Source organism: Arachis stenosperma, chromosome 3 (assembly GCF_014773155.1).
Source record: "Arachis stenosperma cultivar V10309 chromosome 3, arast.V10309.gnm1.PFL2, whole genome shotgun sequence".
Taxonomy (NCBI): Eukaryota; Viridiplantae; Streptophyta; class Magnoliopsida; order Fabales; family Fabaceae; genus Arachis; species Arachis stenosperma.
The window spans coordinates 49,817,677-49,844,285 of record NC_080379.1 but is presented as its reverse complement, the minus strand read 5'-3'; the positions used below and the strand labels follow the sequence as shown (position 1 = coordinate 49,844,285).

Sequence of the window (26,609 nt, the reverse complement as noted above, 5' to 3'; positions counted from 1 at the left end):
ACTTTCTACTACTCTTCTTCATCTTCTTCCAAATTTACGAAATCAAAGTTCTGCTAATATTATTTTTTGTTCGAAAAAATGGATCCAAAATAAGTCAACTCTTTCTTCAATTACTTACAAAACTTTTCACAAATTCCAAATACCCAACAATCTCAAACATCAAACTCTCAAGTCCCAAATCAAAACTTCACATTACCGAATACATTTCAACATCCAAATCCACAAAATCTTTCTAATTTCTATTTTCAAGCTCCTTATAACAATCAATTTCCTATATTCCAACCGCAAAATCAAAATTCACAAACACCACATTTTCAATTTTCATCCATATTTAACCCCTTTATCGGAAATGTTACTCTAACTTCTTTACCGTTTTCAACTCAATTCAGTGCATCAAGACATAACACATCTGGTGTTGGTGGCTCTTCTAACCCATCCTCTTATACTCCTATACAATTTAGTCCAAATTCGCAATATTCAGATTTTGCCAATCCTCGTGGATTAGATGCTATCGACCTCAACGATGATGATATTGAAGATCAGAGGCAAGATAGTATTTAACACTAGCATTGGGAAGAAGATGAGATGTTGATCAGTGCGTGGTTAAATGTTTCAACTGACCCTATAGTTGGTACCGATCAAAAGGGGAAAACATTTTGGAGTCGAATTCATAGCTACTGTGTAAAATTTTGCTCTGACATGACAAGGGGGATAGTTGCATGTAAGAAACGATGGTATAAGATCAACAAGGCTGTTGCACAATTTGCTGGTTGCTACGATCAAGCTAGTCGAAACATAAGGAGTGGTTCAAACGCTGATGATATAAATGAGTTGGCCTATAAACTTTATTCCACAAATTATGGTCAAAAATTTACTTTTGAGAGGCATTGGAACATGCTTAGGTTGGAGAAAAAATGGAGAAGCCAACTACCTACACAGAGTGGCGGCTCAAAGAGAACCAACGTTAATGCAAGTGGAGCATACTCATCCTCATCAAACCCAGAAACACCGTTGGCTGACAAACCCGGTGTGGACTCTTCCGTTCGCCCACAAGGATCAAAGAAGAGCAAGCGAAAAGGTAAAAAAAAGCACAGATCGATTTCTGAAGATTTTAGCGAAAGAAAATCATCGATTGTCAAAAAATTCTCTCTCATGGAAGATATTAAGAATGTTAGAGAAAAGGAACTAATGGATAGGAAAAAAGAAAGAGAAGAGGAGAATGAACATAGAGCAAAGATTATGGCAATCAAAGAGAAGGAGTTACAAATTCAAGTGGCAATGAAAGAACAAGAATTACAAGCTCAAGCGACAATGAAAGAACAAGAATTACAAACTCAGAGGTATATTAAGAAATGGAGATAAAAGCAAAAGAAAGGGAAATGGAAAGGATAGCCAAGGAAAGGGAAAGGGAGATGGATATGCAAATACTTAATGCTGACACGTCTACAATGAGTGAAAAATGACGAGCTCTTCATGAGATTGCATGTGAGAAAATAATCACCAAGTGGTTTACTTAATGGTTTCTTGTATTCGTAGAGTTATGTAGTATGTTCTTATTTTTATTGCGTATTACTGGTATGTGATATAGTTTGTTTTATTTATTTCTGATGTAAGTTTTTAAATTAGTCAATATTATTGTGCCCTTATTGTTCATGAAAGTGACCATTGCAAAACTAGCCGTTAAGTAGCCGTTGTAAAACTAGCCGTTGCAAAACTAGCCGTTAAGGTACTTATTGCAGACACACTTATAGATAATTAGATCTATGAGTGTTTACTCCAAGATTCAGAAGAAGAAGGTATCAATAGAAGCTCTATCCCAATTACTCGTAGATGGATCAACAGAGATCGAGAAGCAGGACATGATCGCCTTTTTCAAGATTACTTTGCAGATGAATCGGTGTATAATGCTGACATTTTTCGACGGAAATTTCGAATGAGAAGACATGTGTTCCTTCGGATAGTAAATGCTCTCTCAAACGTCTATCCGTATTTCCAACATAGGGTTGATGCAACTGGAAGAAGAGGCTTGTCGCCACTCTAGAAATGTACCGCTGCGATACGGATGTTAGCCTATGGCGTAGGAGCTGATGCTATTGATGATTATGTGCACATAGGCGAAAGCACTACAATTGAATGCTTGAAAAAATTTGTTGAAGGTGTCATTTCGGTGTTCGAGGATGAATACTTGCGTAAACCTAAACCAAATGACGTACAACGCCTGCTACAAATGGCGGAGGGTCGTGGCTTCCCTAGCATGTTGGGTAGCATTGACTGCATGCATTGGCAATGGAAAAATTGTCCAAAGACGTGGAAAGGTATGTACATAAGTGGTTATCGTGGGGTAGCAACCATAGTACTTGAGGTTGTAGCATCTTCAGACCTTTGGATATGGTATGCGTTCTTTGGAGTTTCTGGTTCAAATAACGATATCAACATCTTAGATCGTTCTCCAGTGTTCGATGATATTCTAAATGACCGTACTCCAGAGGTAAATTATACTATTAATGGTAATAATTATACTATGGGATACTATTTAGCAGAAATCACAGAAAAACACACAAACTCAAAGTAAAAGTCCAGAAATGTGAATTTTGCATAAAAACTAATAAAAATATCCCTAAAAGTAGCTAGATCTTACTAAAAACTACCTAAAAATAATGCCAAAAAGCGTATAAATTATCCGCTCATCACAACACCAAACTTAAATTGTTGCTTGTCCCCAAGCAACTGAAAATCAAATAGGATAAAAATAAGATAATATACTATAAATCTCAAAATATCAATGAATATTAGTTCTAATTAGATGAGCGAGACTTGTAGCTTTTTTGCTTCTGAACAGTTTTGGCATCTCACTTTATCCTTAGAAGTTTAGAATGATTGGCATCCATAGGAACTCAGAGTTCAGATAGTGTTATTGATTCTCCTAGTTAAGTATGTTGATTCTTGAATACAGCTACTTTTATGAGTCTTGGCCGTGGCCCTAAGCACTTTGTTTTCCAGTATTACCACGGGATACATAAATGCCACAGACACATGACTGGGTAAACCTTTTCAGATTGTGACTCAGCTTTGCTAAAGTCCCCAGTTAGAGGTTTTTCAGAGCTCTTAAGCACACTCTTTTTGCTTTGGATCACGACTTTAACCACTCAGTCTCAAGCTTTTTACTTGGACCTTCATGACACAAGCATATGGTTAGGGACAGCTTGATTTAGCCGCTTAGGCCTGGATTTTATTTCCTTGGGCCCTCCTATCCACTAATGCTCAAAGCCTTGGATCCTTTTTACCCTTGCCTTTTGGTTTTAAGGGCTATTAGCTTTTTCTGCTTGCTTTTTTTGCCATTTTTTTTCACAAGCTTCTTCTTTTTCACTGCTTTTTCTTGCTTCAAGAATCAATTTCATGATTTTTCAGATTATCAATAACATTTCTCTTTGTTCATCATTCTTTCAAGAGCCAACAATTTTAACATTCATAAACAACAAGATAAAAAATATGCACTGTTTAATCATTCATTTAGAAAACAAAAAGTATTGTCACCACATCAATATAATTAAACTAATTTCAAGGATGAATTCGAAATTCATGTACTTCTTGTTCTTTTGTATTAAAAACATTTTTCATTTAAGAAAGGTGAAGGATTCATGGAATTATTCATAGCCTTAAGACATAGACACTAGACACTAATGATCATGTAATAAAGACACAAACATAGACAAACATGAAGCTCAAAAACAAAAAAAAAAAACAGAGAGATAAGAACAAGAAAGTTAAGGAATGAGTCCACTTTAGTGATGGTGGCACCTTCTTCTTGAAGGACCAATGGTGTCCTTGAGCTCCTCTATGTCTCTTCCTTGCCTTTGTTGCTCCTCCCTTATAGCTCTTTGATCTTCTCTAATCTCATTGAGAATGATGAAGTGTTCTTGGTGTTCCACCCTTAATTAGTTCATGTCATGACTTAATCCTTCTAGAGAAGTGTTGAGTTGTTCCCAATAGTTGTTTGGAGAAAAATGCATCCCTTGAGGCATCTCAGGGATTTCTTGATGATGAGCTTCCTCATGCGTCTCTTAAGATCAATGAATGGGCTCTCTTATTTGCTCTATTCTCTTCTTAGTGATGGGCTTGTCCTCTTCAATGAGGATGTCTCCTTCTATGACAACTCCAGCTAAGTTGCATAAATGGCAAATGACATGAGGAAAAGCTAGCCTTGCCAAGGTGGAGGACTTTTCGGCTACTTTGTAGAGTTCTAGAGAGATGACTTCATGAACTTCTACTTCCTCTTCAATCATGATGCTATGGATCATGATAGCCCGATCCACAGTTACTTCGGATCGGTTGCTAGTGGGGATGATGGAGCGTTGGATGAACTCCAACCATCCTCTAGCCACAGGCTTAAGGTCCAGTCTTCTCAATTGAACCGGCTTGCCTTTTGAGTCTCTTTTCCATTGAGCTCATTCCACACATATGTCCATGAGGACTTGGTCCAACCTTTGATCAAAGTTGACCCTTCTAGTGTAGGGGCGTACGTCTTCTTGCATCATAGGCAAGTTGAACGCCAACCTTACGTTTTCTGGACTGAAATCTAAACATTTTTCCCGAACCATTATAAGCCAATTCTTTGGGTTTGGGTTCATGCTTTGATCATGGTTCCTAGTGATCCATGCATTTGCATAGAACTCTTGAACCATTAAGATTCCGACTTGTTGAATGGGATTAGAGAGAACTTCCCATCCTCTTCTTCTAATCTCTTGTCGGATCTCCAGATATTCGCCCTTTCTAAGCTTAAAAGAGACCTCAGGGATCACCTTTTTCTTGGCCACAACTTCATAGAAGTGGTCTTGATGGGCTTTTGAGATGAATCTCTCCATCTCCCATGACTCAGACGTGGAAGCAATTGCCTTCCCTTTCCTCTTTCTTGAGGTTTCTCTGGCCTTAGGTGCCATCAATGGTTATGGAAAAACAAAAAAGCTATGCTTTTACCACACCAAACTTAGAATGTTGCTCGCCCTCGAGAAAAAGAAGAAAGAATAGAAGAAGAAGAAGAAGAAGATATGGAGGAGAGGGAGAGAGGTTTGGGTTTCGTCCAAGGGGGAGAAGAGAGGGTAGTGTTGTGTGAAAATGAAGACGGATGGAGGGGTTTATATAGTGGAGGGAGAGGGGTTAGGGTTCGGTCATTTAAGGTGGGTTTGTGTGGAAAAGAGATTTTGATTTTGAAGGTAGGTGGGGTTTATGGGGAAGAGTGGATGGATGTGATTGGTGAAGGAGTAATGGGGAAGAGTGATTGAGGTGATTGGTGAAGGGTATAGTGTTATTGGATTGTGTGAAGAAGAGAGAAGTGGGGTAGGTGGGGATCCTGTGGGGTCCACAGATCCTGAGGTGATCTTGTGGGGTCCAAAGATCCTGAGGTGATCCTGTGGGATCCACAGATCTTGAAGTGTCAAGGATTTCTCATCCCTGCATCTTTTAGGTGTGTAAAACACCCTCTGTATGCAATCATCTGGCGTTAAACACCCAAATATAGCCTGTTTCTGGTGTTTAACGCCAGACTGATGCTTGTTTCTAGCGTTAAACGCCCAAATGTAGCCTGTTTCTGGCATTTAACGCCAGCCTGATGCTTATTTCTGGCGTTAAACGCCAACTTGGTGCTTGTTTCTGGCGTTAAATGCCAGACAGATACTTGTTTTTGGCGTTTAAACGCCAGACAGCTCTTCCTCCAGGGTGTGCTTTTTCTTTTGCTATTTTTTATTCTGTTTTTAATTTTTGCAATTGTTTTGTGACTTCACATTATCATAAACCTAATAAAACATAAAAGAACAATAGAAATATAGATAAATAAAAATTGGGTTGCCTCCTAATAAGCACTTCTTTAATGTCAAGAGCTTGACAGTGAGCTCTCATGGAGCTTCACAAATGTTCAGAGCATTGTTGGGACCTCCCAATACCAAACTTAGAGTTTGATTGTGGGGGTTCAACACCAAACTTAGAGTTTGGTTGTGGCCTCCCAACACCAAACTTAGAGTTTAATTGTGGGGGCATTGTTTGACTCTGTATTGAGAGAAGCTTTTCATGCTTCCTCTCCATGGTTACAGAGGAAGATCTTTGAGCTTTAAACACAAGGTAGTCCTCATTTAATTGAAGGACTAGCTCTCCTCTGTCAACATCAATCACAGCTCCTGCTGTGGCTAGGAAGAGTCTTCCAAGGATGATGCATTCATCCTCATCCTTCCCAGTGTCTAGGATTATGAAATCAGCAGGGATGTAAAGGCCTTTAATCTTCACTAACACATCCTCTACCAATCCATAAGCTTATTTTATTGACTTGTCTGCCATCTCTAATGAGATTCTTGCAGCTTGTACCTCAAAGATCCCCAGTTTCTCCATTACAGAGAGTGGCATAAGATTTATACCTGACCCCAGGTCACACAGAGCCTTCTCAAAGGTCATGGTGCCTATGGTACATGGTATTAAAAATTTACCAGGATCTTGTTTCTTTTGAGGTAAAGTTTGTTGGACCCATGTATTTAGTTCACTAATAAGCAAGGGAGGTTCATCTTCCCAAGTCTCATTACCAAACAACGTGGCATTCAGCTTCATGATGGCTTCTAGATATTGAGCAACTTGTTCTTCAGTTATATCTTCATCCTCTTCAGAGGAAGAATAGTTCTCAGAGCTCATGAATGGCAGAAAGAAGTTTAATGGAATCTCTATGGTCTCTATATGAGCTTCAGATTCCTTTAGGTCCTCAATAGGGAACTCATTTCTGTCTGGAGGACATCCCATGAGGTCTTCCTTATTGGAATTCACATCTTCCCCTTCCTCTTTGGATTCGGCCATTTTGATTATATCAATGGCCTTGCACTCTCTTTTTGGATTCTCTTCTGTATTGCTTGGGAGAGTACTACGAGGAGTTTCAGTGATTTTCTTACTCAACTGACCCACTTGTGCCTCCAAGTTTCTAATAGAGGACCTTGTTTCATTCATAAAACTTAAAGTGGCCTTAGATAGATCAGAGACTATGTTTGCTAAGCTAGAGGGGCTTTGCTCAGAATTCTCTGTCTGTTGCTGAGAAGATGATGGAAAAGGCTTGCTATTGCTAAGCCTGTTTCTTCCACCATTATTAAAGCCTTGTTGGGGCTTTTGTTAATCCTTCTATGGGAAATTTGGATGATTTCTCCATGAGGGATTGTAGGTGTTTCCATAGGGTTCACCCATGTAATTCACCTCTGCCATTGCAGGGTTCTCAGGATCATAAGCTTCTTCTTCAGAAGATGCTTCTTTAGTACTGTTGGATGCATTTTGCAATCCATTCGACTCTGAGATATCATATTGACTTGTTGGGTCAATATTTTATTCTGGGCCAGTATGGCATTCAAAGCATCAATTTCAAGAACTCCCTTCTTCTGAGGCATCCCATTACTCACAGGATTCCTCTCAGAGGTGTACATGAATTGGTTATTTGCAACCATGTTAATGAGTTCTTGAGCTTCTGCAGGCGTTTTCTTTAGGTGAATGGATCCACCTGCAGAATGGTCCAGTGACATCTTAGAGAACTCAGATAGACCATCATAGAATATATCTAAAATGGTCCACTCTGAAAACATGTCAGAAGGATACTTTTTAGTCAACTGCTTGTATCTTTCCCAAGCTTTATAGAGGGATTCACCATCTTTTGCCTGAAGGTCTGAACATCCACTCTAAGCTTGCTCAGCTTTTTAGGAGGAAAGAACTTGGCCAAGAAGGCCGTGACCAGCTTATCCCAAGAGTCCAGGCTATCTTTAGGTTGTGAGTCCAACCATGTTCTAGCTTTGTCTCTTATAGTAAAAGGGAAAAGCATGAGCCTATAGACTTCAGGATCTACTCCATTAGTCTTAACAGTATCACAGATCTGCAAGAACTCAGTTAAAAACTGATAAGGATCTTCTGATGGAAGTCCATAAAACTTACAGTTCTGTTGCATTAGAGCAACTAGTTGAGGCTTCAGCTCAAAATTGTTTGCTCCAATGGCAGGGATTGAGATGCTTCTTTCATAAAAATTAGAAGTAAGTGTAGTATAATCACCAAGCATCCTCCTTGCATTATTGTTGTTGTCATTATTTTCGGCTGCCATCTCCTCTTCTTTTTCGAATATTTCTGTAAGGTTTTCTCTGGATTGTTGTATTTTAGCTTCTCTTAGTTTTTTCTTCAGAGTCCTTTCAGGTTTAGGATCTGCTTCAACAAGAATGTTCTTGTCCTTGCTCCTGCTCATATGAAAAAGAAGGGAACAGAAAATAATAATAGGGATCCTCTTTACCACAGTAGAGAGATTCCTTTATGTGAGTAGAAAAAGATAAGAAGAAAATCCGAACACAGGTAGAAGGGAGAAGAGGGTTCGAATTTTGAGTAGAAGAGAAGTGTTAGTAGATAAATAAATAAATAGAAGGAGATGAGAGAGGGAGAGAATTCGAATATTAAAAGAAGAGAGAGGAGAAATATTTTTGTTTTTATTTTATTTATGATGTTAGTTTCGAAAATTAGGAGAAGAAATAGAATAAAATTAAAATTTAAAATAATTAGTTAAATAAAAAAATTTTTGGAAAAGAGGAAGGAATTTTCAAAAATTAGAGAGAGAAAAGTAGTTAGGTGGTTTTGAAAAAGATAAAAAACAAACAAAAAGTCAATCAGTTAGTTGAAAAAGATTTGAATATCAATTTTGAAAAGATAAGGAGTTAGAAAAGATTTTTGAAATTGATTTTGAAAAAAAGATATGATTGAAAAGATATGATTGAGATTTGTTTTGAAAAAGATTTGAAAAGGAAATTAAAAAGATTTGATTTTTAAAATTAAAATTGATTACTTGACTAACAAGAAACTAAAAGATATGATTTTAGAATTTAAAGGTTGAACCTTTCTTAACAAGAAAGTAACAAATTTCAAATTTTTTAATCAATCACATTAATTGTTAGTAAAGTTTTTGAAAATTATGAAATAAAATTAAGAAAAAGATTTTGAAAATCAATTTTAAAAAATTTTTGAAAAGACAAAAGAAAAATGAAAAAGATTTGATTTTTGAAAAAGTTTTGAAAAGATAAGATTTTTTTAAAATTGAAATCTTGACTTGACTAACAAGAAACAACTAATTTTAAAATTTTTTGACTAAGTCAACCCAAAGATTTCGAAATTTATGAGTAAAATGAGGAAAAGATATTTTTTTGATTTTTTTTTGAATTTTTGAATTTTTAATGAGGAGAGAGAAAAACACAAATATGACCCAAAACATGAAAATTTTGGATCAAAACCAATGATGCATGCAAGAACACTTTGAATGTCAAGATGAACACCAAGAACACTTTGAAGATCAAGATGAACATCAAGACATTTTTGAAAAATTTTCAAGAAACGAAAACATACAAGACACCAAACTTAGAAATTTTTCATGTTTAGACACTATGAATGCAAAAATGCATATGAAAAACAACAAAAGACACAAAACAAGAAAATATGAAGATCAAACAAGAAGACTTGTCAAGAACAACTTGAAGATCATGAAGAATGCAATGCATGAATTTTTCGAAAAATGCAAGAATTTTAAAAATATGCAATTGACAACAAACTTAAAAACTGACACTAGACTCAAACAAGAAACACAAAATTATTTTTTTGATTTTATGATTTTATAAAATTTTTTTGGATTTTTTTGAAAATTATATTTTGGAAAAACGAAAACAAAGAAAAATTTTGAAAGCTTTTTGAAAAGAAAATTACCTAATCTGAGCAACAAGATGAACCGTCAGTTGTCCAAACTCAAACAATCCCCGGCAACGGCGCCAAAAACATGGTGCACGAAATTGTGATCTCAATGGCGCCACCAACTTGGTACACACAATTGTAATATCACTCTTCTTCACAACTTTGCACAACTAACCAGCAAGTGCACTGGGTCGTCCAAGTAATAAACCTTACATGAGTAAGGGTCGATCCCACGGAGATTGTTGGTATGAAGCAAGCTATGGTCATCTTGTAAATCTCAGTCAGGCGGATTATAATGGTTATAATGGTTTCCGAAAATATAAAAATAAATAAAGCATAAAATAGAGATAGAGATACTTATGTAATTCTTTGGTGGGAATTTCTGATAATTGCATGAAGATATTATGTTCCTTCTGAATCTCTGCTTTCCTACAGCTTTCATCCAATCATTCTTACTCCTTCCTATGGCAAGATGTATGTAGGGCGTCACCGTTGTCAATGGCTACTTCCTATCCTCTCAGTGAAAATGGTCCAAATGCGCTGTCACAGCACGGCTAATCATCTGTCGGTTCTCGATCATGTCGGAATAAGATCCATTGATCCTTTTGCGTTTGTCACTACGCCCAACACTTGAGAATTTGAAGCTCGTCACAGTCGTTCAATCCCTGAATCCTACTCGGAATACCACAGACAATGTTTAGACTTTTTGGATTCTCAAGAATGCTGCCAATGGATTCTAGCTTATACCACGAAGACTCTGATCTCACAGAATGGGAGGCTCGGTTGTCAGGCGAGGCAACCATGCGTCGTGGGTCAGGAGTCCAAGAGATACACACTCTAGCTTTCGCAGGTAGAACGGAAGTGTTTGTCAGGCACGCGTTCATAAGTGAGAATGGTGATAAGTGTCACGGATCATCACATTCATCAGGTTGAAGTGCAAATGAATATCTTAGAATAAGAATAAGCATGAATTGAATAGAAAACACTAGTAATTGCATTAATACTCGAGGTACAGCAGAGCTCCACACCTTAATCTATGGTGTGTAGAAACTCCACCGTTGAAAATACATAAGAACAATGTCTGGGCAGAAAATCCATTTTGAGTGCAGGGAGGTCAGAATCCAACAGCATCTGTAGTCCTTTTTCAGCCTCCTATCAGATTTTTGCTCAGGTCCCTCAATTTCAGCCAGAAAATACTTGAAATCACAGAAAAACACACAAACTCATAGTAAAAGTCCAGAAATGTGAATTTTTCATAAAAACTAATAAAAACATCCCTAAAAGTAGCTAGATCTTACTAAAAACTACCTAAAAACAATGCCAAAAAGCATATAAATTATCCGCTCATCACTTGCCACCCAAGTAACGTGTCTCTCCTTCTCATGGCTGAGACTATTTCAACCTTTCACCCCTCTCTGTTTTGCTTTTAACCTCGAGTAACTAAATGCAGTTAATTACATATAAGCTCGACATACAAGCGCTGACCAAGCTTCTTCGTTTTCACGCCCGTTATTCATTAAAACCCATCCCTCGACTACAAAAACTTTAGAGACTCTTTTACCATCATAAATTCAGCAAGACTTTGATTTTTTATTTAAGGAAGCTGATGAGCGGATAATTTATACGCTTTTTGGCATTATTTTTAGTATGTTTTTAGTATGATTTAGTTAGTTTTTAGTATATTTTTTATTAGTTTTTAGTTAAATTCACTTTCCTGGACTTTACTATGAGTTTGTGTGTTTTTCTGTGATTTCAGGTATTTTCTGGCTGAAATTGAGGGATCTGAGCAAAAATCTGATTTAGAGGCTGAAAAGGACTGCAGATGTTGTTGGATTCTGACCTCCTTGCACTCGAAGTGGATTTTCTGGAGCTACAGAAGCCCAATTGGTGCGCTCTCAACGGCATTGGAAAGTAGACATCCTGGACTTTCCAGCAATGTATAATAGTCCATACTTTGCCCGAGATTTGATGGCCCAAACTGGCGTTGCAAATCAGCCTCAGAACTTCCAGCTTTTAACGCTGGAACTGGCATAAAACTTGGAGTTAAACGCCCAAACTGGCATGAAAGCTGGCGTTTAACTCCAGAAAAGGTCTCTACACATAAAAGCTTCAATGCTCAGCCCAAGCACACACTAAGTGGACCCAGAAGTGGATTTTTACGTCATTTACTCATTTCTGTATACCCTAGGTTACTAGTTCACTATTAATAGGATCTTTTGACATTGTATCTGTACCTCATGACACTTTACACGTTTCTTTGTATACCTTCCACGGCATGAGTCTCTAAACCCCATGGTTGGGGGTGAGGAGCTCTGCTGTGTCTTGATGGATTAATGCAATTACTACTGTTTCTTATTCAATCATGCTTGCTTCCATTCTAAGATATCACTTGTTCTTAACCCGGATGAATGTGATGATCTGTGACACTCATCATATTCTCAACTATGAATGTGTGCCTGACAACCACCTCCGTTCTACCTTAGATTGAGTAGATATCTCTTGGATTCCTTAATCAGAATCTTCGTGGTATAAGCTAGAACTGATGGCGGCATTCAAGAGAATCTGGAAGGTCTAAACCTTGTCTGTGGTATTCTGAGTAGGATTCAATGATTGAATGACTGTGATGAGCTTCAAACTCCTGAAGGCGGGGCGTTAGTGACAGACGCAAAAGAATCAATGGATTCTATTCCGGCCTGATCGAGAACCGACAGATGGATAGCCGTGCCGTGACAGGGTGCGTTGAACATTTCCACTGAGAGGATGGGAGGTAGCCACTGACATCGGTGAAACCCTACATACAGCTTGCCATGGAAGGAGCTTTGCGTGTTTGATGAAGAAGGCAGTAGGAAAGCAGAGATTCAGAAGATGGAGCATCTCCAAAACCTCAACCTATTCTCCATTACTGCATAACAAGTACTTATTTCATGTTCTTTTGCTTTTCACAATCAACCCTGATAATTTCTGATATCCTGACTAAGATTTACAAGATAACCATAGCTTGCTTCAAGCCACAATCTCCGTGGGATCGACCCTTACTCACGTAAGGTATTACTTGGACGACCCAGTGCACTTACTGGTTAGTTGTGCGGGATTGCAAAAGTGTGATTGGAATTTCGTGCACCAAGTTTTTGGCGCGCGTTGCCGGGGATTGTTCGAGTTTGGAAAACTGACGGCTTATCTTGTTGCTTAGATTAGGACTGTTTTATTTTTGTTGGTTTAGAGTCTTTTAGTTGAGTCTAGTTTCATATTTTAAGTTTGGTGTCAATTGCATGCTTTTGCTTTTCTTTTAATTTTCGATTTTGCATGTCCTTAGTCCCTTTTTGATCCGTGAAAATTCTAAGTTTGGTGTCCTCTTTGTGTTTTTCCCTTAAAAATTTTCGAAAATTAGTGTTTGATTTTCTAAAAATTTTAAGTTTGGTGTCATTTTGTTGTTTTTCTCTTTCCTCTTTTCAAAAATCAAATCTTTTTCATAAAATTTTTTCAATCATATCTTTCTAATTGCTAATCTCGAAATCTTTTTAATTAACTAATTGATTCACTTTTCAATTTGCTTTGATCTCATTTTCTTTTAATTTTCGAATTTTTTTTATTTTCCCTTTTGTTTTTATTTTATTTTTCGGTTAATTCAAAAAAAAAAAACAAAATTATCTATTTGCAATCCATATCAGTTCGCTTTATCCACTATGGACCTAAGTGGGATTGATCAGTCCAGAAGGACTCTCGGGTCATATGCTAACCCCATTACAGCTGCATATGGGAGTAGCATCTGTACACCTCCCATCAAAGCAAGCAGCTTTGAGCTAAATCCTCAACTCATTATCATAGTGCAGCAAAATTGCCAGTATTCCGGTCTTCCACAGGAAGAGCCTACTGAGTTTCTGGCACAGTTCTTACAAATTGCTGACACAGTACATGATAAAGAGGTAGATCAGGATGTCTACAGATTATTACTGTTTCCATTTGCTGTAAAAGATCAAGCTAAAAGGTGGTTGAATAACCAACCTACAGCAAGCATAAAGACATGGAAACAATTATCAGACAAATTCCTGAATCACTTTTACCCTCCAAAGAGGATGACACAGCTAAGGCTGGACATCCAAGGCTTTAAACAAGAGGATAATGAATCCCTTTATAATGCCTGGGAGAGGTATAGAGGTATGCTAAGAAAATGTCCCTCTGAAATGTTTTCAGAATGGGTACAGTTAGACATCTTCTACTATGGGCTTACAGAAAAAGCTCAGATGTCTTTAGACCACTCAGCCGGTGGATCTATCCACATGAGGAAGACAATTGAAGAAGCTCAAGAGCTTATAGACACTGTTGCTAGAAATCAATATTTGTACTCTAGCAATGAGTTCTCTCCAAAAGAGGAAGTCATAACAGTAGTCACTGACCCTAATCCTCAAGAACAGATGATTGAGCTTAATCAACAATTGCTCCTGATGACAGAACAGTTAGCAGAATTTAAAGAGATGCTCCATGAAACTAAAGTTGCTAACAAGAACATAGAACTGCAGTTGAATCAAGCAAAATAGCAAATATCTAAACAGATAACAGAGGAATGTCAAGCAGTTCAACTGAGGAGTGGGAAGACACTGGATAACACTGCTCAAAAGAGCAAAAGGCCAAATAAGGAACAATTGACAGAGGATAACCAACCCACTGTTCAAAATTCCTCTGAGGACAGTAAGAGCCCAGAGAGGAATACTTTTGGCGTTCAAACGCCAGAGAGGGAAGGAAAGCTGGCGTTAAACGCCCATTCCTTGCCCAGTTCTGGCGTTCAAACGCCAGAAAAGGGAGAGAAGTTGGCGTTTAACGCCCAATCTTCACCCATTCCTGGCCTTCAGACGCCAAGGGAGGATCAGACACCTGGGAGTGCTGACATTAATCCCTCTAACAAGGCTTCTTCAACCACTTCTGTAAGGAACAAACCTGCAGCAACTAAGGTTGAAGAATATAAAGCCAAGATGCCTTATCCTCAGAAACTCTGCCAAGCGGAGCAGGATAAGTAATTTGCCCGCTTTGCAGATTATCTAAGGACTCTTGAAATAAAGATTCCGTTTGCAGAGGCACTTGAGCAAATACCTTCTTATGCTAAGTTCATGAAAGAGATCTTAAGTCATAAGAAGGATTGGAGAGAAACTGAAAAAGTATTTCTCACTGAAGAATGCAGTGCAGTCATTCTGAAAAGCTTACCAGAAAAGCTTCAAGATCCAGGAAGCTTTATGATACCATGCACATTAGAAGGCGCTTGCACCAAGACAGCCCTATGTGATCTTGGAGCAAGCATCAATCTAATACCTGGATCCACTATCAGAAAGCTTGGGTTGACTGGAGAAGTCAAACCAACCCGGATATGCCTCCAACTTGCTGATGGCTCCATTAAATACCCATCAGGCATAATAGAGGATATGATTGTTAAAGTTGGACCATTCGCCTTCCCAACTGACTTTGTGGTGCTGGAAATGGAGGAGCACAAGAGTGCAACTCTCATTCTAGGAAGACCTTTCCTAGCAACTGGACGAACTCTCATTGATGTACAGAAAGGGGAAGTGACCTTGAGAGTCAATGAGGATGAGTTCAAGTTGAATGCTGTAAAGGCTATGCAGCATCCAGACACACCAAATGACTGCATGGGCGCTAACATTATTGACTCTCTGGTAGAAGAGATCAATATGACTGAAAGCCTAGAATCAGAGCTTGAGGACATCTTCAAAGATGCTCAACCTGATCAAGAAGAACCAGAGGAAACAAAGGAATTTTCGAAAATTCCTCAGGAGGAGGATAAGCCTCCCAAACCTGAACTCAAACCTCTACCACCATCCCTGAAGTATGCATTTCTGGGAAAGGGTGACACTTTTCCAGTGATTATAAGCTCTGCTTTAAATCCACAGGAAGAGGAAGCACTGATTCAAGTGCTAAGGACACACAAGACAGCTCTTGGGTGGTCCATAAGTGATCTTAAGGGCATTAGCCCAGCTAGATGCATGCACAAGATCCTGTTGGAGGATGATGCCAAACCAGTGGTCCAACCACAAAGGAGGCTAAATCCAGCCATGAAGGAGGTGGTGCAGAAAGAGGTCACTAAATTACTAGAGGCTGGGATTATTTATCCTATTTCTGATAGCCCCTGGGTGAGCCCTGTCCAAGTTGTCCCCAAAAAGGGAGGCATGACAGTGGTTCATAATGAAAAAAATGAATTGGTCCCTACAAGAACAGTCACAGGGTGGCGTATGTGTATTGACTACAGAAGGCTCAATACAGCCACCAGAAAGGATCATTTTTCTTTACCATTCATAGACCAAATGCTAGAAAGACTGGCTGGTCATGATTATTACTGCTTTTTGGATGGCTATTCAGGCTACAACCAAATTGCAGCAGATCCTCAGGACCAAGAGAAAACAGCATTTACTTGCCCTTCTGGCGTGTTTGCCTACAGAAGGATGCCCTTTGGTCTGTGCAATGCACCTGCAACCTTTCAGAGGTGCATGCTCTCTATCTTCTCAGATATGGTAGAGAAATTTCTGGAAGTCTTCATGGATGACTTCTCAGTATATGGAGACTCATTCAGCTCCTGTCTTAATCACCTAGCACTTGTCCTGAAAAGGTGCCAAGAGACTAACCTGGTTTTAAATTGGGAGAAATGTCACTTTATGGTGACTGAGGGAATTGTCCTTGGGCACAAAATTTCAAGCAGGGGAATAGAGGTGGATAAGGCAAAGGTAGAGGTAATTGAAAAATTACCACCACCTGCCAATGTTAAGGCAATCAGAAGCTTTCTGGGGCATGCAGGATTCTATAGAAGGTTCATAAAGGATTTTTCGAAAATTGCAAAACCTCTAAGTAATCTGCTAGCTACTGACACACCATTTGTGTTTGACATACAGTGTCTGCAGGCATTTGAGACCCTGAAAGCTAAGCTAGTCACAGCACCAGTCATCTCTGCACCAGATTGGACATTGCCATTTGAACTAATGTGTGATGCCAGTGACCATGCCATTGGTGCAGTGTTGGGACAGAGGCATAACAAGCTTCTGCACGTCATTTATTATGCCAGCCGTGTTCTAAATGACGCACAGAAGAACTACACAACCACAGAAAAAGAGTTACTTGCAGTGGTCTATGCCATTGACAAGTTTAGATCCTATCTAGTGGGATCCAAAGTGGTTGTGTACACTGACCATGCTGCTCTTAAATACTTACTCACAAAGCAGGATTCAAAACCCAGGCTAATAAGATGGGTGTTGCTTCTGCAAGAGTTTGATATAGAAATAAGAGACAGAAAAGGGACAGAGAACCAAGTAGCTGATCATCTGTCCCGAATAGAACCAGTAGCTGGGACGTCCCTCCCTTCTACTGAGATCTCTGAGACTTTCCCAGATGAGCAACTCTTTGCCATTCAGGAAGCTCCATGGTTTGCAGACATCGCAAACTATAAAGCTGTGAGGTTCATACCCCAGGAGTACAGCAGAGTGCAAAGAAAGAAATTAATTTCAGATGCCAAGTACTACCTATGGGATGAGCCATATCTCTTTAAGAGATGTGCAGACGGAATGATCCGCAGATGTGTACCCAGAGAAGAAGCACAAAGGATCCTATGGCATTGCCATGGATCACAGTATGGAGGACATTTTGGAAGTGAGCGAACAGCCACTAAAGTCCTCCAATGTGGCTTCTACTGGCCTACTCTCTATAAAGATTCCCGAGAGTTTATGCGTAACTATGACAGTTGCCAAAGAGCTGGTAACTTACCTCACGGATATGCCATGCCTCAACAAGGGATATTAGAGATAGAATTGTTTGATGTATGGGGAATTGACTTCATGGGGCCATTCCCACCATCATACTCAAACACTTACATTCTGGTGGCAGTGGACTATGTATCTAAGTGGGTAGAAGCAATTGCTACACCCACCAATGATACCAAGACCGTGCTGAAATTCCTCCAGAAACACATCTTCAGCAGGTTTGGTGTTCCCCGAGTACTAATCAGTGACGGGGGCACTCATTTCTGCAATAGACAGCTATACTCTGCTATGGTTAGATATGGAATTAGCCACAAAGTGGCAACTCCGTATCATCCACAGACAAATGGGCAAGCTGAAGTCTCTAACAGAGAGCTAAAAAGAATCCTAGAACGGACTGTGATAGCCCGAAGAAAGGATTGGGCAAAGAGCTTGGATGATGCTCTGTGGGCATACAGAACAGCATTCAAGACTCCTATAGGAACCTCTCCATACCAACTGGTGTATGGGAAGGCATGTCATCTGCCCGTGGAACTGGAACATAAAGCCTACTGGGCAACCAGATTCCTAAACATGGATGCTCAGTTAGCTGGTGAAAAAAGATTGCTCCAGTTAAATGAGCTAGAGGAGTTCAGACTCAATGCCTTTGAAAATGCAAAAATTTATAAGGAAAAGGCAAAGAAGTGGCATGACAAGAAGTTGTCAACCAGAGTCTTTGAGCCAGGACAAAAAGTTCTGCTCTTCAACTCTAGGCTCAAATTGTTTCCAGAAAAACTTAAATCCCGGTGGAGGGGTCCGTATGTGATTACAGGAGTGTCACCATATGGATATGTTGAACTTCAGGATATTGATTCTGACAAAAAGTTCATTGTTAATGGACAGAGAATCAAGCATTATCTTGAAAGCAATTTTGAGCAAGAATGCTCAAAACTGAGACTTGAGTGATTCTCAGTAAAGGTCCAGCTAAAGACAGTAAAGAAGCGCTTGCTGGGAGGCAACCCAGTCATTAGGAGGTTATATGATTTGTTTTTACAGAGGCAAGTATCAAAAATGAAGGAATTCACAGAGTTACAGAAGGATTCAGCTCAAAAAGCAGAGAAAAAGAGCTTACTGGCGAAAAAACACCAGTAAGGGGCATTTTGGGCGTTAAACGCCAGAATGGGTACCATTCTGGGCGTTTAACGCCAGGAATGGTGCCATTTTGGGCGTTAAATGCCAGAATGGGCACCATTCTGGGCGTTTAACGCCAGGTGTGCAGCATCCTGGGCGTTTAACAAAACGCCCAGTGATAAAGGGGATTCTGGCGTTTAACGCCAGCCAGGGCACCTGGCTGGGCGTTAAACGCCCACAATGGGCATCAAATGGGCGTTAAACGCCAGAATGGATGCCATTCTGGGCGTTTAACGCCAGAAAGGTGGGGGACCAAGATTTCGTTTTTCAATCAAATTTTTTTTAAAACTTTCCTTTTTTTACCCATACTCTTCTACATAAATACACTTCAACCTTTCATCATTCACTTTCAAATCTTCAAAAATCATAGCCATTCTTCAAATCTATCTCAAATCAATCCCAAATCTTTTTCAAAAACTCACCCTTTTCTCAAATCCTCTCCATATCTTCTCAAATCTCTTTTCAATTTTTCGAAATCTCCTTCCCCCCCTTATAAAAACAAGTTCGGCCTCCTCATTCCCCCACACCATTCGAATTTGCTCTTCTCCTCTCTCTCTTTCTTCCTTTCTTTTGCTTGAGGACAAGCAAACCTCTAAGTTTGGTGTGCTTTTCCGTGATCATTAAGCCAAGATTCATCAAGGTCATGGCCCCTAAGGGAAAACAAACCAATTTAAGAGGAAAGAAAGAGAATAATCCAAAGAATCTTTGGAATCAAGAGAAGTTCTTAACCAAAGAACATGAAGACCATTATCACAAAATAATGGGTCTGAGGTCAGTGATTCCGGAAGTAAAATTTGATCTGAAAGAAGATGAATATCCGGGGATCCAAGAGCAAATCCGAAACAGAGGATGGGAAGTTCTAACCAATCCTGAGATAAAGGTTGGAAGGAATATGGTTCAGGAATTCTACTCAAATCTGTGGCTAACAGATAAGCAGAGAATGACTAGAACCGCTTACCATACTTACAGAACCATGGTCAGAGGGAAAGTTATGTACTTCCATCTGGACAAAATAAGAGAAATCTTCAAATTACCTCAACTGCAAGATGATCCTGAATCCTTTAATAGGAGAATGGTGAGAGCAGATAAAGGGTTGGATCAAGTTCTAGAGGACATATGCCTCTCTGGAACTAAGTGGATAACCAATTCAAAGGGTGTCCCAAACCAACTCAAGAGGAGAGACCTCAAACCAATTGCAAGAGGTTGGCTAGACTTTATTGGGCGTTCCATACTGCCCACTAGCAACCGTTCTGAGGTCACCATCAAGAGAGCAGTGATGATTCATTGCATTATGCTTGGAAAAGAAGTTGAGGTTCATCATGTGATTGCTTGTGAGATCTACACAATTGCAAATAAGAATTCCACTGAAGCCAAATTGGCTTACCCAAGCTTGATCTCCTTGCTCTGTAAAGAGGCTGGGGTAAAGATGGGAGTAGATGAATTCATACCCATTGAACATCCAATCACCAAGAAGTCAATGGAAGGACAAATGCAAGACAACTCTATCAAAAGGAGGGCGCAAGAGTTCCTCCCTGAATTCCCTGAAATTGGCTACTGGGCCAGCCTAGAAGCATCTATCAACAAGTTGCAAGAGACTATGGAGCAACTTAAGGAAGAACAGCAGAATCAGAACTGCATGCTCTGCAAATTGCTGAAGGAACAAGAGAAGCAGGGGCGTGAACTCCAAGAGTGGAAACGCCAAAAGCTCTCCTCTCAAGCTGAGGGAGCATCCACTTCTCAAAATCAAGGTTGTTGAGTCCTAACTCTGTGAAAACCTCTATCATTAGGAGCCTAGTTTAAATTTTTGTTTTCTAATTTTTTTAGTCTCATCTTATATCTATTTTTTTTTAGTCTTGTTCTTAATTCATAATTAATAAAATTTAAAATTCATGTCTTAAAGCTATGAATGTCCTATGAATCCATCACATCTCTTAAATGAAAAATGCTTCAATCACAAAAGAACAAGAAGTACAGGATTTCGAAATTTATCCTTGAAACTAGTTGAATTAGTTTGATGTGGTGACAATACTTTTTGTTTTCTGAATGAATGCTTGAACAGTGCATATGTCTCTTGAAATTGTTGTTTTGAGAATGTTAAAATTGTTGGCTCTTGAAAGAATGATGAAAAAGGAGACATGTTACTGAGGATCTGAAAAATCATCAAAATGATTCTTGAAGCAAGAAAAAGCAGTGAAAAAAAAAAGAAAAAAAGAAAAAAAATTTTCGAAAAAAAAAATTGTGAACCAAGGCAAAAAGAGTGTGCCTAAGAACCCTGGACACCTCTAATTGGGGACTCTAGCAAAGCTGGGTCACAATCTGAAAAGGTTCACCCAATTATGTGTCTGTGGCATGTATGTATCCGGTGGTAATACTGGAAGACAGAGTGCTTTGGGCCACAGCCAAGACTCATACACTAGCTATGTTCAAGAATCATTATACTTAACTAGGAGAATCAATAACACTATCTGAGTTCTGAGTTCTTATAGATGCCAATCATTCTGAACTTCAAAGGATAGAGTGAGATGCCAAAACTGTTCGGAAGCAAAAAGCTACTGGTCCCGCTCATCTAATTGGAGCTATGTTTCTTTGATATTTTGGAGTCTATAGTATATTCTCTTCTTTTATTCTATTTTGATTTTCAGTTGCTTGGGGACAAGCAACAATTTAAGTTTGGTGTTGTGATGAGCGGATAATTTATACGCTTTTTGGCATTGTTTTTAGTATGTTTTTAGTATGATTTAGTTAGTTTTTAGTATATTTTTTATTAGTTTTTAGTTAAATTCACTTTCCTGGACTTTACTATGAGTTTGTGTGTTTTTCTGTAATTTCAGGTATTTTCTGGCTGAAATTGAGGGATCTGAGCAAAAATCTGATTTAGAGGCTGAAAAGGACTGCAGATGCTGTTGGATTCTGACCTCCCTGCACTCGAAGTGGATTTTCTGGAGCTACAGAAGCCCAATTGGTGCGCTCTCAATGGCATTGAAAAGTAGACATCCTGGGCTTTCCAGCAATGTATAATAGTCCATACTTTGCCCGAGATTTGATGGCCCAAACCGGCGTTTCAAATCAGCCTCAGAACTTCCAGCGTTTAACGCTGGAACTGGCATAAAACTTGGAGTTAAACGCCCAAACTGGCATGAAAGCTGGCGTTTAACTCCAGAAAAGGTCTCTACACATAAAAACTTCAATGCTCAGCCCAAGCACACACTAAGTGGACCCAGAAGTGGATTTTTACGTCATTTACTCATTTCTGTATACCCTAGGTTACTAGTTCACTATTAATAGGATCTTTTGACATTGTATCTATACCTCATGACACTTTACACGTTTCTTTGTATACCTTCCACGGCATGAGTCTCTAAACCCCATGGTTGGGGGTGAGGAGCTCTGCTGTGTCTTGATGGATTAATGCAATTACTACTGTTTCTTATTCAATCATGCTTGCTTCCATTCTAAGATATCACTTGTTCTTAACCCGGATGAATGTGATGATCTGTGACACTTATCATATTCTCAACTATGAACGTGTGCCTGACAACCACCTCCGTTCTACCTTAGATTGAGTAGATATCTCTTGGATTCCTTAATCAGAATCTTCGTGGTATAAGCTAGAACTGATGGCGGCATTCAAGAGAATCCGGAAGGTCTAAACCTTGTCTGTGGTATTCTGAGTAGGATTCAATGATTGAATGACTGTGACGAGCTTCAAACTCCTGAAGGCGGGGCGTTAGTGACAGACGCAAAAGAATCAATGGATTCTATTCCGGCCTGATCGAGAACCGACAGATGGATAGCCGTGCCGTGACAGGGTGCGTTGAACATTTCCACTGAGAGGATGGGAGGTAGCCACTGACAACGGTGAAACCCTACATACAGCTTGCCATGGAAGGAGCTTTGCGTGTTTGATGAAGAAGACAGTAGGAAAGCAGAGATTCAGAAGATGGAGCATCTCCAAAACCTCAACCTATTCTCCATTACTGCATAACAAGTACTTATTTCATGTTCTTTTGCTTTTCACAATCAACCCTGATAATTTCTGATATCCTGACTAAGATTTACAAGATAACCATAGCTTGCTTCAAGCCGACAATCTCCGTGGGATCGACCCTTACTCACGTAAGGTATTACTTGGACGACCCAGTGCACTTGCTAGTTAGTTGTGCGGGATTGCAAAAGTGTGATTGCAATTTCGTGCACCAGAAGCATTGGCCACAAAATTCACAAAACACTTTACACATTTTTACACTCTTTTAACAGAATTTTTGAGAAAGAAAGAGAGAAAATTCTTGCACTTATTCTCTGAGTCTCAGCCCCTATTTCAACTCTTCTTCCATTGTTCTTTATGTGTTATTCAAGTACTCAATTCATACAAACACAAACTCTTGTCCGTTTTCGCTAATTCTTGCGTTTATATCGAAATTTCGGCTAGGTAAATTCTTGATTCTTTCTCCTTTCCTTTTATTTTAAAAAATAGTTGCCATGATGAATTATTACTCTCCTTCATATATAGAAAACTCCTCTTGAAGCACTCATGGAGCACACCTAAGGAGTTAGAGAGATTCGAGCTCAAAGTGGTTGAATTTCGACGTTTTTGCGATACTTTGGGCCAAAAACAAAACTGCACCATCACCAACTGTGATCCTGTCCTTTTGTGCACATTTTCTAGTGTGTGAAAGGTTTAATAACTGAATGACATAAGAGGTAAGGGTTAGGATTAGTTAGAGTTTGTTTGTGCTTGTTTTTGGTTTTCATATGAGCCACTTTGTGGTGATTTTGTACTTGATTTTTAATTTTGAAAATTCGATGATGCTTCTCTATTTTTGGACTGTTATTTGAGTGATATATAAAGCTTATTTGCCTCTGAAAATTGCATGAAATCACTGAAATTATTTGGAGCACTTGGAGTTTAAGTTTCAAGTCTTAAAAGTCACTAAATGTTGATAAAAATGAAAAACTGCACTCCTGAAAATCCAGCCACTAAATGATCATGAAAGTCACGAGGGTAAGGGTTAATAAGAGGTTAGAAAACCGATTTTAATCCTATGGAACAAAGGTGTAAAAGTAAAAAGGGTGTTATGGTTATTTTTGGATAAAAAAAAGGGCTAAAAATGTAATTTAATTGAAAGATAATTAAAATTCTGAACTTAGTATCATCAAGGATAAATTAGTAATTATATAAATTAATTGAGTCAAAATTATAATTACAATAAAATTTTAGGTCTAAATAAAAATTTTAGTAAAAATTAGAAGTAAAACGGTAAAAAACGGTAACTAGAATAAGTAAATAAATTAATAAAGGACAAAATGATCTTTTAAATCTCTAAGGTTAGAATTGGTATTAACTAAAATTATTATAGATAATTTGGTCATAAAAAAATATTAGGATTAATCCGGTAACATTTTGACGGTAAATCAAGTTAAACGGTAAAACTATTGTACTTAGGTGCATATTAGTAATTTTAGACATAAAAGTCAAAATTAAAAATTATTAATTAACTTAATGAAGGGTAAGAAGGTCTTTTAGAAAAAAAAATATGAGGGTAAAATAGTGAAGTAATAACACTAGTGGTGAAAGTGTCACTAAAAGTCTAAAGAAAACTAGAAAAATAAAGTTTATGTACAAAAAGGACAAAATTGAAAATGTACAAAAATATCAAAAAAAAATGGTAAAATATGTGACAAGACTGAGATATTTTAAGAAAGGATCGGACACAAGTTTTATTTAAAAAAGAAGGGCAGAGAAGTCCCTTAGAGATAAATTTTATTGAGATGTGCTGCAGAAAAAGAACTGTAAATCCTAAGGTGCTTGAGGTTGTTTAAAGGCGGGTATTACTAACTGATTGCTAAACTCCATTTTCTCTTTGTGTGTATATTATGGCGTCAAGTTTTGCGACGATTTTTTGTTGTCACGGAATGGTGGTATTTTTAACCACATCGACACGTAAGCATGGACGGACGCAATTGGAAAACCATATCTAGGACTAGTTCCTAGGTAAAGTCGGGTTGCGGGTAGTCAACCGACGCATGAGCTCATGGCCTGCATAGGACCAGACATGCATCATACATGGTTGCTGCATTTATCTGTGATTGTGATTTATCTCTACTTGCTGTATTTTGTGTTTGTTTACTATTCTGCTATATACTTGTGCTTGTACTTGTTTGTGTGACTTACCGACCTAACTGCGTGAAGTTTTAGACTTAGGCTACAGAATCCCTTAGGATTCTTGTGTAGTAAGTTGCTGGGAACCTTAGATTCTTACCCCTTATTTCCCCGTTCCACAGATGTAAATCGATGATTTCTTTGAGTTTCCAACCTTGGGACTAGCGAGCAGCAGTAGCATTACCGGAGGGTCAGAACGACTTCTTTTACTTTCACACAGCACTTTCGTGTTTCTTCAGCTACTAGGAATCGATGACCAGCAATAGTTATAATAGTAGCAGTAGTGGTAGTAGTCTTTGCCCTCACTCTGTATAGACGTTTAGAGGGCTAGGTACTTTTGTAAATACCTATATAAAAAAGTTAGAACAGGTCCCAAACTAGAGTGACTCTTGTGAGTCGAGACTTGTTAGTTTAAATATAGAGTTTGTAAATATTTTCATGAATAAGCAATGACGTAACCCGCTATGAATTATGATGTATTAAATGAGCCTTCGGGTATATATGTATGATATTACTATGTTTCTTGTGTTTTCTATGCTTCATGTATATATTATCTATTTAACTATTACCTATTTAGTTATGTCTATATATCTGACACGCAATCTCGACTAGCGTTACAGGCTCATATATATATATATATATATAATATATATAAGTATAAGGTCTAAAGTCTCTAGAAAAAGCCGTGTAATAACGCCTTGCGGCTAGCATTGGTCATGACGTGTTAGCATTGGTCAAATGACTCATTTAGTCCCTAAAATTGAAGGGCGTGCATTAAAAAATTAGTGTATTAAAAATATTAAAAATTTTGAATTTATAAAAAAAAAAGAGAAAAAACTGATGAATGAACTAATTTGGTGCGCGATATTCAATTTTAAGAATTAAAATGAGTCATTTGATGCAAATAGACCAATTTGGTGCATACGTAACGATGACATAGTGGATGACACGTGGACAAATAATATTGTAACACATGGTATAACTATCTATGTCAGCATGCTACATGTCGCTGACTGACACGTCATCATATTGTTATATGTGGCCAAACCATGAGTTAACACGTATCTCCAAAGGTCCACGTCATCAAGCCACGTCGACATGTTGTTAAGAGAAAATGGGTCAATGACTAATATGATGTAATTTTTTCAATCTTAAAAATATAATTAGTACAATTAAAATCTCAAAAATAATTTTGATCAGAGATCACTTTAAAAATTTAGCCTAAATTTGCAGTTAGATAAATGCCTTCAAACATTATACATCAAAAAAGACATTATGCCTTAGATGTTGAAAAACCATTACATTGCACATTATGCCTTTTCTTTCTATCTTGATCCAAAACGTTTCATTTGTCTCGGATAAAAGAAAGATAAACCAATAAAACTATTAAGGGAAAAATGAAAAGAATCAGATAAGTTTTCCTATCTAACTTGACTAATTGAAAGAGACATATAATCGGCTAAATTTTCTTAATATTGGTCAAAGATGTATGTTACATTACGATATTTGGCTTTTTATGAGTTTTATCCTAATATGAAAAAATTCACTTTCCAAAAGATAAGAAACTATAATTGTGAGAAAAACGAATCGGCCGCCGATTCGATACAAAATTAGGGAATTGGACTTTTAACTGATTCAGTCCAGTCTTGTTTTTAAACTGTTTAAAGATTAGAACCGATTAAAATGGATAAAAATTGTCTAAAACCAATAAAAATCGATTCAATTGAACTATTCGAAAAAAAATTTTAATTTAATGAAACTGTAGTTTAAACCTGCATGGTTTTTTTGCCACTAAACTATATTATTTTTTATTA

General features: G+C 38.2%; 1 pseudogene; it reads left to right on the top strand.

Annotated features, from left to right (window-relative positions):
• The first annotated feature begins 585 nt into the window (after nucleotides 1–585).
• On the top strand, nucleotides 586–25,061 carry LOC130966080 (glutathione S-transferase T3-like; annotated as a pseudogene).
• The last annotated feature ends 1,548 nt before the right edge of the window (nucleotides 25,062–26,609 follow it).